The sequence below is a fragment of the Martes martes genome, assembly GCF_963455335.1.
Source record: "Martes martes genome assembly, chromosome: 8".
NCBI lineage: Eukaryota > Metazoa > Chordata > Mammalia > Carnivora > Mustelidae > Martes > Martes martes.
The window spans coordinates 27292554-27305404 of NC_137895.1; the positions used below are offsets into that span (position 1 = coordinate 27292554).

The 12851-nt window shown below is 41.7% G+C and overlaps 1 long non-coding RNA gene across 1 annotated transcript in view; it reads left to right on the top strand.

Annotated features, from left to right (window-relative positions):
• LOC308346873 overlaps nucleotides 1-12086 on the top strand; it is a 217283-nt gene extending 205197 nt beyond the window's left edge. The window contains exon 5 of the long non-coding RNA XR_013967206.1: nucleotides 10361-12086. This is a non-coding gene — a long non-coding RNA (uncharacterized lncRNA). The remainder of the gene's footprint in view (nucleotides 1-10360) is intronic.
• Nucleotides 12087-12851: the final 765 nt, after the last annotated feature.

Here is a 12851-nt window from a genome sequence, read left to right on the forward strand (position 1 = left end):
ATTGCTTGTAATATTTTGATCAACAAGATGGGAAAATATTGGGGGGGAAAGACCAGATGCTGGAGGAAGATAAAACTGGTCAGCAGGTCATGACACTTTAAAGCTACTATGACAGGGGCCTGGATGGCTCAGTTGGAAGTGCATCTGATTCTCAATCTTGAGGTCATGAGTTTGAACCCCACATTGGGTACAGAGATTACTAAAAAAATAAGTAGACTTTAAAAACTAATAAAGGTATTGTGACAGGTAACAAGTAGGTGACGGTAAGCAGGCAGATGGTGGAGGTTGATAAGTGTCTCAGACACATGGTGAGGCATACTAAAAGATGGATGGTGTATGGGAATCAGGTGCAAATGATAACTGGAAACCTAAGCAAGCAAGAGCTGGCACCACTGAAAAATTAACAGGTTACAGGGTTCCTGTTTTTGTATTGGAGTTTGGGACCAGGAGGTTGGGAGGGATCTTCATATGGGGATCTAGGGAGAAGTAGATGAAAAGATCCCAAGTTTAACTGTTAAAAAAAAAGGTCTTACGGCACCTGGGTGACACAGTTGGTTAAGCATTGACTCCTGATCTCAGGGTCATGAATTCAAGCCCCGTGTGGGGCTCCACAGTGGGTGTGGCGCCTATTTAACTAAACTGAACAAGGGGCGCCTGGGTGGCTCAGTTGGTTAAGCACCTGCCTTTGGCTCAGGTCATAATCCCAGGGTCCTGGGATTGAATCCCAAGTTGGGCTCCCTGCTCAGCAGAGAGTTTGCTTCTCCCTCTTCCTCTATCCCTTCCCCCTGCTAGAGCTCTCTCTCTCAAAACAAAAAACAAAACAGAACAAAAAACACAAACAAACAAATAAATAGATAAAATAGAAGGTCTCCGATCATAGGATAATAGGAATTTAAAAGCAGCTTATCAAGGCAATAATTTAAGAATGGGCCACACAGCGGAAGCCTAGCTGTGTGTTACACCTTGGGGGAGGGCCAGTGCTAGGAGAAAATATGAGCCAGTGCTGACTTCTAGAGTTTTGGTCTGGACATCTTCAAATTCCTAGGGTTGTTCCTATACAGATGGGGAGAACAAGCCCACAGATGGAAATCAAGTGGCCTCAGGTATAGAGAGAGTAGAGATATAAGGGGAGGGAATAAGGAAGATGCTTTACCCCAAGCATTGTTCATTAATCAATGGATCCATATCAGCTTTGAGGAAAATCTCTTAACTATTTGTCTGAGACCTTTCTCCATGACCCTGATCTATTCAAATGTTTTTATTATGAACCTGAATGAAAACCAAGAAGAGATGAACGTCAAATTTGTGGACAATACAAAGGGGAAACATACTGATGTGTTGGACTCAATAATCAAAAAAAGTCAAGTGTGGTTAAACTGGCATCTGGCTAGCAGCTCCTAAAAGGGCTTTTCCAACTTCACAATAAAATATTTATGAAGACAAAAAAGAAAAATCTTGAAAACTCTGAATGTGGTGTACTGGGACCATATATGAGGGCCTACTCATTATGAACACCTCAGAGGAATTTCCATGTGTTACGAGGCCAAAAGAAAGTAAATGAAGGCAGTAAGTGGCAAATCTCATGTGCTCGTGTGGGGAGCCAACTTGCTTAAAAGGGTTTGTCTTGCCTCTGCTTTTGGCTCTGGATCAGAAGCCCTAAAATCAGTTCTAAGCAGAAACATAGACCAGGCAGGTCTTTGCTGTGCATGTGTGTGTGTGTATGCACATGTACTTGTGAGGTAGCATTCTAATTTTTGTCCTCTCCATATGGTGAGCCAGTTCTTTTTTCACACCATTTACCAACCAATATATTTTCTCCCTACTAAGTTGTTTTTGTTTGTTAGTTTGTTTTTGTTTATCGCTACTGAGTCTTGATGTCACCTCTTTCATAGATCAAGATCCTGGGGTCTGTTTCGGGACTCTATTCTGTTCCATTGTTTTATTAACTGTTCTTGTACTGTTACTAAATTGTGTCTTATTTACCTTGGTTTTATATCTTAATGTACAATAGGGGAATTACCCTTCCTCCCACTCTGTTCTTTTTTTTCTGGGGAAAAAAATGTAATTCTTTTCAAGTAAATTGAGCAAATATTGAATCCCAAATTTTATTGGGATTTTGGTGGGAATTATATTAAAATCATAAACTGTTTTGGAGAGAATTAGAATCTTTACAATGGTTAGTTTTCTCTACATGAGCATGCCTTATATTTCCATTTATTCTTTAACTGTTTCAGTACTATGCTACTTGAAGTGTGGTCCACGGCCAGTTGCAGGAGCCTCACCTGGGAGGTTCTGAAATGCCAACTCTTGGGCCTTCTCCCCAACTAGAGAATCAAAATCTGCTTTTTAAACAAGATCCCCAGGTTATTTGCAAGTACATTAACGTGTTAAAAACAGTACTTTCATAAATTTTAAGGATTTCTCCAAGATTTTGTGCCTATTCATTAGGTTAATCCCTAGGTTAATACAGTTGGGGAGGTAGTGAAACCCTTTGCTGAGCTCCATCGACGATTCTCAGTAGTTTTTCTATTGAATCTCTTTTGGGTTGTCTGTGATTATTTCTATCATCTGTAGATAAGGACAGTTGAACCTCTTGACTGTCTGCCCTTTCCATCTTTATACTTTTTTCTTTCTCTTGATTTATTTTGTTGGCCAAGACTTCCAATATCACATGGAAAGTAAGGCGGAGAAAAGGCAACCTAGTTTTATTCTCAGTCTTAAAGGAAATGCTTCTGATCTTTCTTCAAGAAATATTAAATTTGCTGCTGAGTTTTCCTGGACAGCCTTATCAGGTATGGAACTTTTGCTCTATTCCTACTTTTCTAAACAACCTTTTTCAAAAGTTCACAATTGATTTAAATATTATTTTCTGCATATATAAGAGAAAAGCATGTGATTTCTGTCCTTTGGTCCATTAACATGAATTACATTGCTAAAATTTCTGTCTTAGAACCATCCTTACATTCCTGGAATACATCGTATACTATTATAATTCACCCTTCAGTACTCTCCCTTTTAATAGATAATGTAAAGCATGCAACTTTTCATATTAATTAAATTACAGGAGTAAAAGTGCAACCGAACTTGATTTTGCTGAAAAAGTATTTTCTCATTCTCTGCCTCTTTAGTCAAAAGGACATGGGCCAGGATGGACACATAAAACTTCTCAGGGAGATAAATTCTCTTGTTTGTGAACTCAGTAAATATTTGGAATGAAAAATGAATACACTTGTTATCTTTTTTTTTGTTCCATGGTTTTTTGGTTCAATAACCTGGATAAACTTTGAACCTAATCTACAGATGAGTGGCCTCACCCATCCCTCACATGCCCGGAACACCAGTGTGTGACAGAGCAGTTACCTGTGGCCAAGTTCTTCCTTTGCTGTTTGTATCAAAAGGTAATGCTCGTAACTTCAGTGGCCATCTCTGTGTAGTTGTGGCAGAGACCCGTACCCATGGTATGCCATTTGATAAACTGCTCCTGCAAGATCTTCATAGCTAAAATTTCTGATTCAGAAAGCCTGGGATAGTTGACAGTTTTGTAGGGACTGGACTGAGGTCTCCACTCCAAAAGCCATCTCATTGTTGATGTAGATTACCAGGCCAGGAGTGCCTGTTCTCTCCTCGCAAAGCAGCTGAGCCAGACCCCTGGCCACCAGGCATCCACGGGCTCTTCTCCATTGTCTGATTATAACAGTGCTTAGCCTCTGTTCCCAGTTTACGAGTACCTGCTTTGAGCAGGGGTGCTCTGAAGAATCCATCCACTAGAAGCTCTTGGCAGAAAAGATGGAAAAAAGAAAATAAGCACATTACTTGCAGAAGTTCACAGCCATGATTTCGAAGCCATGCTTTGAGTAGGGGTCTGCTGTTTCCAGGTTAAAACTCCCGAGGTAGAGCCAGGATCAAGAAAAGGCTGAGGCACCACAGTGCTGTTGACTTGACTTTCAGTAGAGTCATTCGAAGGAAATGCTCATTTTCTTGACAGTTCCAGTTTTTTAGGAAAGTGGGTCAGGTAACAGGGAAACCGAGTAGCAGCTTGCCAGGGATTTTGTGTTTGTGATGTGGTAAAGTCTGAGCAGTGCAGAGTTGCAAAAGATCGTATCAGGCCCTTTGAGGAATTGCGCTAACAGCCAAAACACCCATGACCTTTTGCAGATTTACCTTTGTACAATCTTCTAGAGCATAGTCATCACAGAGTACGCCTGGAAGGCTGGGCAAGGACGGTGGGTGACTCTCAGAGCTTTCCCGGACCCGAGTATTAATTCTGCTGCAAGTTTCCTGGGTGTTTCTTATAACCTGGGTTATGGCTCTATCCATTCATTTCCACATTCATATGGTCATTAATTTACAAATATTTAATTGATAGGGGCACTTGGGTGGCACAGTCAGTTGAGCATCCAACTCTTGGTTTCCACTTGGATCTGATCTCAGGGTCGTGAGATCCAGCCCCATGTCAGATTCCGCGCTCGGCATGGAGTCTGCTGGGTTTCTCTCTCTCTCTCCTTCTCCCTCTGCCACTCGCCTCCACTCTCTCTAAATAAATTTTAAAAATACTTAAAAAAAACCCCCACGCACCAATATTTAATTGATAGCACCATAAGTCCAACCAGGCCTATTCATGGTGAATTTTCACCTCCTCCTTCACCAGGAAATGTACAATGAAAAACATGTCCCTTGGGGTAAAGATTATTTAAAGAAAAAGGAATATTATTTTCATTTCATTGCCGCAGCAAGTCTTCATTCAGAGGAGGAGACAAGGGCTGTAGCAAAGCACAGCAAGGAAGAAAAGCCGGACCAGAGGTCTGGCGATTTATTTTTGTGTCTGACATGTGTTGTGGAGAGAATAAAATGACAAGGACATAGTGATTTTACACCTAATCCTAATCTTAGATTTTAGGTCTTGAGGGCTCGTATAAATTTTAAGTGAGACCAAAAAAGTATACAAATGGGAAAGGAAACATCTTTCATTTTGGGAAAAATAATCGAAGTGCCAGAACATATGTCCTTAATTCAATTTTAATAAAGCAAATTATAGTTTAATCCAATCCATTTGCTGTTTCAAAGATGTGAAATAATTAAAGCCATTGAATGGGATATTCTACTATTTATAACATAAGGGTAGATACTTTAAATTAACTTTAGAACACGTGGTTATTTTATTTGGGGTCTGAAGAGTTTGCTTACCCTAGATCCAGAAAAAAGTACTGCTAGAAACCACAGTTGATTACATAATTAGAAAATCCCAGCAAGGTAGGAATCTGATCCTTACTTTGAATTAGTCTTGTTTTGTTTGTCATTAAATCAAAACCACATATGATTTTTAAATTAAGATTAACTTTTTCTTTTTTTCATTTTGGTAAGCTATTAAAAACAGTTTTTTCAGGACCAAAATATGAAGGAATCTAAGAAAGGACTGACCTTTTTCTCATTCTCTAGAACACTTAAGGATGTAAAAATGAGATAGTATTTAAAAAAAGAGATAGTATATCCTCAGGTAAGCTATTAATTGTTACCAGTTGCTAAAATGCAATGCTGTTTACACTGAATTTCTGCAACCATAGGAAGTCCTGACAAGAATAGTTTTTATATAAGAGAAAAGTATGGATTGGAATGAGGTATAGATTAGAACAATACTATGTATCATTCTCCTTGACCTGCTCTGTCCAATGCTGTAGGTGCCAATATTACTGGGTGCTTGAAATATAAAATATTTAACCTCTTAGGTTCAGTAACTGGAGACCTGTAAAATAAATGAACAAAAGACAGGTTAGCAGGCTAAAAGGCAACAGAATTTGTATTATGGTTTATGTGCACGGGAGTTCATAAAAAGGAAGTGAAACCCAAAGAAGGGGTTAGACTTGGGTGCTTCCTTTTAACAAAGGAAGGTTGGGACTTGAAGGGATGATAAGTCATGGAGAAACGGCAGGCAAATATACAGGGGAACTAATGGTGTTGCAAATTCATCTCCATATCTCCAGTGATAACAGCACAGGGAAGGGGCCATCTTTACAAAAGGAAACTTCTGCCTTGGCTTTTAGGCAGATAAAGAAGAGCAGAGAACAATTCCTGCATCTGTTGATTCCCAACTGCCTTTAGTTCAAAATAATCCTTATACCAAAGTGGCGTATTTTGGAGGGGCAAGCCCTGATTCCCCTCAGCAGCAAAACTGAATCGAGGTGTGCCATCAGTGTAAAATATGCACTAGAAACTTCATATGAAAGAAAAAAAAGAATGTAAAATATCTCATTAACAATTTTATATCGATTACGCACTGAAGTGATAATAGTTTTGATACACTTGGCTAAATGAAATGTGTTATTAAGTTGATAATTTAATTTCACCTGTTTCTACCTTTTTTTTTTAAATGTGGATGCCACTACAACATACAACATTACAAATGACACGTGTTTTGCATCATATTAGTATGAGACAGTGCTGTCTTGGACATTAAGTGACTCAGGTTGAGGGTGTAGTCGGATTTTAAGAGTGGCCTTAATTGCCTGCCGGACAGAAGCCGTTAGCTCTTTTTCTAGAATGACAGCAATTTATACTCCCTTAAACAATTGGAAGACCACGTAGGATGCTCAGAACCATGGAGAGCATTTTTGTTGTGTTTGTTGTTTTAAACTTCCGAATGATATATGGGTAGTCTATTTGGGGTGACACTTCTCATGTCCACTTCAAAGATGGTTCTCCGTCCTTTAGGATGTAAGATGAGGACAATCAATCCTGAGTGGAATGGTAGGAATGAAATCAAGTTAAACAGGAGGAGGATCTGGTGAAATAGAAGTTCATTTAAGAGCCATTGCTGATGGCCAACTTGCATACAAAGGATGTGAGCATTTTTATAAACATTAACACAGCAAACATTATCTCCCAGGTCACCTCAGCCTGAAACAAGAGTACAAGTTAATGGTAATGAAAAGAAAAGCTATTATTTTGCACAGGTCCCTGTCGCCAGTTCCTGGAATTCTGGAGAGTCCTTCTTGATGGCTCAAGATGGCCAAGGAGATGGTTGTGAATGAAGCCCAAGGAGTCTTTTTGGTCCCACATTTTACTCTTGGCTCATTGATTCTGAAATGGCTCCCAGTCATTTCGAGGCATTTGGGGGACCAGAGACCAAGAGACCAGAGACCTGCCAGTTCTGCTCCTGCTCATAGGACATTGGTAGAGCTGATGTCACTCCCCACAGCTCTGCCTCCAGCAAACCATGACAGCCTCTGCATTCCCCTGGGAACAGCAGTCCCCAGTCTACGACAGCTGTCCCTCTGTGCAAGAAACCAGAACCTTCCTAACTTCCTTTCTTCCCTCTTTCCTGAGGAAACACCAACCTTGGACTCAACCAGCTTAGGCCCGACGGTCCTACCCTCGCCCTTTGTCCATCTTGTGCTATGTGTGGACCATGCTGAGTTTTACCTGAGGGTTAAGAAAGACCCTCACTCTTTTGTGTCAGGAAAATGGCTTCCTGCCAACACCCCTCCCTACATGACTTACAGAAAACTCAGGAAGCTCCCCCTTGCTTTCCCATCACAAGGCCAGACATAGACCCGCCCCTATTCTTGCTCTATGCCTCAGAAATGATTAGTTGAGCTTGTTCCCCACTGATCAATCAGGACAAAGTGTTTTTCAACCACACGTTGGTGAAGCTTTCCTCCTAACCCCAGGTCCCTGAATTTTGGTCCCCCCTCAGCAAGAGCCAGCAAGCAGCTCCTCCTTGAGGGCCCCTCCTTAAACGAGGCTGGCCTCAGGCTGAGGTGTTCTCTGACCCACTCCCCACCCTTTCCCCACACCCGACTCTTGTATACCCCTCTGCTAGTAAGAGAAAAACACCGCTGGACTAACACTTGGGACACTTGCAGACCTTATGCTCAGAGCGTTCTCCTGATTATAATAGTTCTGTCTTCCCCTTCTCAGTAATCATCTTGAATAAAGCCTCTCCTTCCCAAATCCGAATTTGTTTTTTGTTTGCCAGTTTTTACAGGCAGAGGACAGATACCTTAGAGGAGGTCCAGCCCTGAGGCTGACTCCTTCCAGAAACCAATGTTTACTTGCCTTTGTTTACCTTGTACTAAAACAATCAAAAAACAAACAAACAAAAAGAACCAAGGATTTTGCTACATTTGCATACTTTAAAAGGACTGCAGAGATGTAACCCATCAGCAGCATGTGTCCCTAGCTGAGAATGGTGTAGTCAGAAAATCCTGGGCTCCAGGAAGTGCTCGCCTATCACCTGCCACAGCTGTGCGGTGTGGTGACGTCACCTTCCCAAGCCTTATTTTTACTCTGCTACCAGACATAACCAGATGGCAGTCCCTGGGCCAGATTCAGCCCCAGATTTCTTTTATCTGGTCCACATAGCACCGGAAACATTTCTTTTAATTAGTTACCACTATTTTCATTTATTTATTTTTTTTAAATCAGGAGACTCACATAAATCTTCCAGTGTCTCTTAAAAAATGGAGCTGGAAACACTGTTTGCCTCTCCCCAAAGGGCAACACTGTCTTGTTAACCCACCAGCTTCTTCACTCATTGAAATTACCCGCTGGGTCTGTGGCCTCGAATTGTTAACCCTGATGAGGACAGGGAGCAAACAGTACTTATCTCATTAGTTGTTTTGAGGTCAAAATAAGATAAAGGGCTTCCCAGCAGGACCTCCATAATTGGTCCCTCTCCATCCTTACTTGCTGGTGTTTCGGCTTATGTAAGGTTTCCATTGGCTTTTAAGCGTTTGAATAGATTTCCTAACTTGAATACATGGCTAATGATTAAAAATAACCATGAAAGAAAAGTTGGAAGGGGAAAAGAAGTAGACTTCAGAATCTCGAAAAAAAGGTATTTGGTAGTTAAACCTTTTTTTTTAAGATTTTAATCTTAGGCTGTAGTTACGTCTTCCAGATGAATCATTCAATCAATGAGATTGTTCACTGGTAAAATAGATGTTTGCCCTTCACGGTGCCAAAGAACCGACTTGATTGATTTTACAATTAAATCAAGGGAGGTGGCTGATTGTTTTTGCAAACTCATTCCTTGTCCTTTATTGATTCGGTTTAAAGTTTATCCATTGAACGTTATAGTAAAGCGACTCGTCCACCTTGAACTGACAAAAGCAAGGACAGTCGCCAATTGAAAGGACCAATCGCCAACTCCTCGGATTCTTGAGTCCAACTCTTCCTTGAAAATTTGCATCCGATCGCTGGAATACGAAGGCTAGAATAGCTCTACCTTGAGTTCAGCTCTGGACCATCAAGGCTGCTTCAACTATTGCTGCTCATTGAGGGGGCTCAGAAGTTTTCACGAGAACTCACTGGTGGGTTCCATTTCCTTCTCTGAAGACTTCTTTGCAGATCCAAACCTTGAAGAGCCTTCTCCTTCCTACCAGGCTTGCCACTAAGCCTACAGTGACCCACTACATATTTCAAAACTCCCAAGTGGTTCTTCCTCCCCCTAATCCTTGCTGAGTACTGAAACCAGTGTCAGTTTCAAGAATGATGTGCTTAGTTCAACAGCTGTCAGAACAACACCCCCACTGCCCCCATTTACAGAGCCCACGGACACCTCACACCAGGCCCGGAAGTCCCCATTTCTGGGCATGAAGTACAGGGTGGAATTTGGCAGAGACCTAACAACCTCACCTCCCAGACTTGCAACTTCTCCCAGCCTCAGTTTTCTCCTTCACAATACATACAATATTTTCTTCTAGATGCTTCTCCTGGCCTGGCTTCTCTTCTTTGCTTTTGAAAAAAAAAAAAAAAACAAAAAACAACCCAAAAAACGAGGCGGCTTCTTTTCCCCAGAGTGAGGTCTTTGAAGGCTTCTGGCCTTTTCATGGGTAGCTTTCCTTTTTTTCTTAAACTTTGGTTGTGAAGCAAAATGTGACAAATTTAAATGTTTCATTAGCTCTTAACGAAGCTGCTTCCCAGCTTGCTCTGAAAACTTTCCAGGACCCAGTGAACGTTTAGGCACTTATTTTGGCTTTTGGAAGTGATCTAGCACCCTCTATAGGCCAATCTTTTCATAAGTATGAGAAACCCTGTCTCAAGTAGAGTGTTAACGTTTCTAATGCCAGTGCCTAAGGCAAAAAAATTGCATTTGTCAAAATTATCCGTGAAAACCCCTGATATTATCAGCCAACATAGAAGCCAAAACATTGGTTCTTCTGTTTCTCTTTTAATTTGGTGGCTGCCTCCCTCTGTCTGGCACAGCAACCCTTCACCAGGGGAAGGAAGATGAGGTTAAATGAGGAGACAGTCTCTCCACCCCTCTTTTTGTCTCTCCTGCCCCCAATTTATTTTAAGAAGCTCGTGTTCTTCAACTCCCATTATGTATACTCACTCGGCAACATTTATTCCTGTCTACTAGGTGCTGACCACTGTTCCAGGTTCTAACACAGAGAGACCCCCTGCTTTCGTGAAGCTCACCCTCCAACCATGAGATAAAGACGACGGACACACGTAGGTTTGGAAAAGAGATGCTTTTCTCAGAGAGCGCTAAGTCCTCGGACCTTGCTGTTCGCCCAGCTTTGCTGCACGGCACTCCCAGGAAGGCTGCCCTTTCCTCCTTCGCTACTACCCATGGCTGCTTCCGCCTCCCCGGGCTCTGCAGCCTCAGCGACTGTGGCAGCATCTTTCACACCCAGGGCCAGACAGGCAAGGCTTCCTCAGTGGCCGCCTGAAGGGCAGTCATAACCTCTCAGAACGATGGGGGGAGTCGTCACACGGCACTGGATGAAAGGGACCAGTGAGAGGCAAAAAATCAGAAATTGCTGCCACGTGAATCCCTCTCCTCTCTTACCCCTGCTAGTGCTCCAACGCCTTGCCTACCTTGCCTTCACCGGGCAGCTTGTTAGAAATGCAGACACTCAAGATGAGGCACAGACCTGGGAATCAAGGCCGGATTTTAGCAGGATCCCTGGGAGAGGCGGATGCAAGCTAACGTTTGAAATGCGTTGCTGTAACACACAGCCGGTCCACGCACAAAACAAAACCAGCACCTAGACTCATCCTACTAAGCTACTGAAAACCAAGGATAAAGAGAAATCTCTAAGGCAGCCAGAGGAAAAAAGATATTTTGTGGATGATCAAAGTATTCCAGCCGTCTTCTCCTCAGAAGCGATGGAAGGCAGAGTGCCGCAGAGCGCCATCTTGAACATACCAAGAGAACAAAACTGTCAAAAATAGCTTTCAAAAAAAAAAATAGCTTTCAAAAGTGAAAGATAAATAGAGACTTTTTCCAACAAACACACCCTGAACGAATGAATTCTGAGCAATCCTGCACTCCTGGTAATCTTAAAGGAATTTCTTCAGACAGAAGTGGTGTTGTACCAGACAGAAACTTGGATCTGCCCAGAGAAATAGTGTTAGGAATGACATAAATGAAGGTAAATATGAACATTTTTTAAGCTCTATTTTCTCTAAGATGGTAGGCGACTTACTAAAGCAAAAACAGTACCACCATAGAACTGCACGCAGCACATGTAAAGGAAAATGTAGACCACGGTAGCACAAAAGACAGGAGGTATGAATCGGGAGTATATTTTTACAGGAAATGTTATTATTTGAAGGTAGGCTACACTTACTTAGAGATCAACCTAATTGACCTAACTGACCTTATAAAACACTCCCAAAAGAGAATTTTTAAAAAAATATATGCTTTTCAGCAATAGCAGAAATAAACCAGACATTAACAACAGGAAGATATCTGGAAAAACCTTAAATATTGGAAATTCAACAACACACTTCTTTTTAATTTTTTTTAGATTTAAAAAAAAATGTGTGTGTATCTCTGTGTGTTTGTTTTTTTTTTAATTTTAAATGCAGTATAATTACCATGCCATGTTATATTAGTTTCAGGTTAAACAACACACTTCTAAATAACCCATGGCCAAAAAAATAAATCATGAGGGAAATTACCAAATACTGTGAGTTAAATGAAAATGAAAAATGTCAGTGACACACAGTTAGTGTTATAGGGAAATGATTAAATTACAGGGTCCACCCATTTTCTGGCTACCCCTTGTGCCCATTGGTTTCTAGGTCACCGTCTGGGTGCTTCTTTGTTGTAGACAATAGAGGAAATAGGGTAAAGTAAAAAGAAAACTAAAAAATCCAAAGAGGCTCCGTTGATATCCATAATAGTGAAACCAGGCACAAACGAAGGGAACGGGTCAAGTCGAACTTTCGGAAACAGAGACAGTGAAGAACGTGAATTTGGGGGACGCCGCTGCAGAGCACAAAAGAGGACTTAGTGATAAGAAAGGTGTCTGAAGTGTATTTCAAAGAGTTTTGCTGTAGATTAAAAAGCTACCCCAACTTCAATATTTTATCAAAAGACTCAGCGAAGAATGAAATTTCTTTTGATTTTATTTTTCTGGAGGTGGCTGTTCTTTGAATGTGACTCCAGCACAGGACCTCATGAGGCCCTACGTAGCCAGAAACAGGCCTATCCACTCCCCTCTCTGTCATCCATTTCACCAAAGAGCGCTTCCTTCTTTCACATTCTCCTCAAGTCTACGGGCCATTCTTCTGTAATTTATGTTCTTCCTGAATGCCTCTCTGGATGTTCATCTGTTTCCTTTCCTTTACAAGGAAGAGGCTTTGTAAGGAAGACGCCTTGGGGCACCTGGGTGGCTCCTTTGGTTAAGGGACAGACTCTGTTCTCAGCTGCTCAGGTCTTGATCTCAGGGTGGTGAGTTCAAGCCCCATGTTGGGCTCCACATCCAATGTGGAGCCCACTTAAAAATAAAACAAACAGGGGCACCTGGGTGGCTCAGTGGGTTGAAGCCTCTGCCTTCGGCTCGGGTCATGATCCCAGGGTCCTGGGATCGAGCCCCGCATCGGGCTCTCTGCTCAGC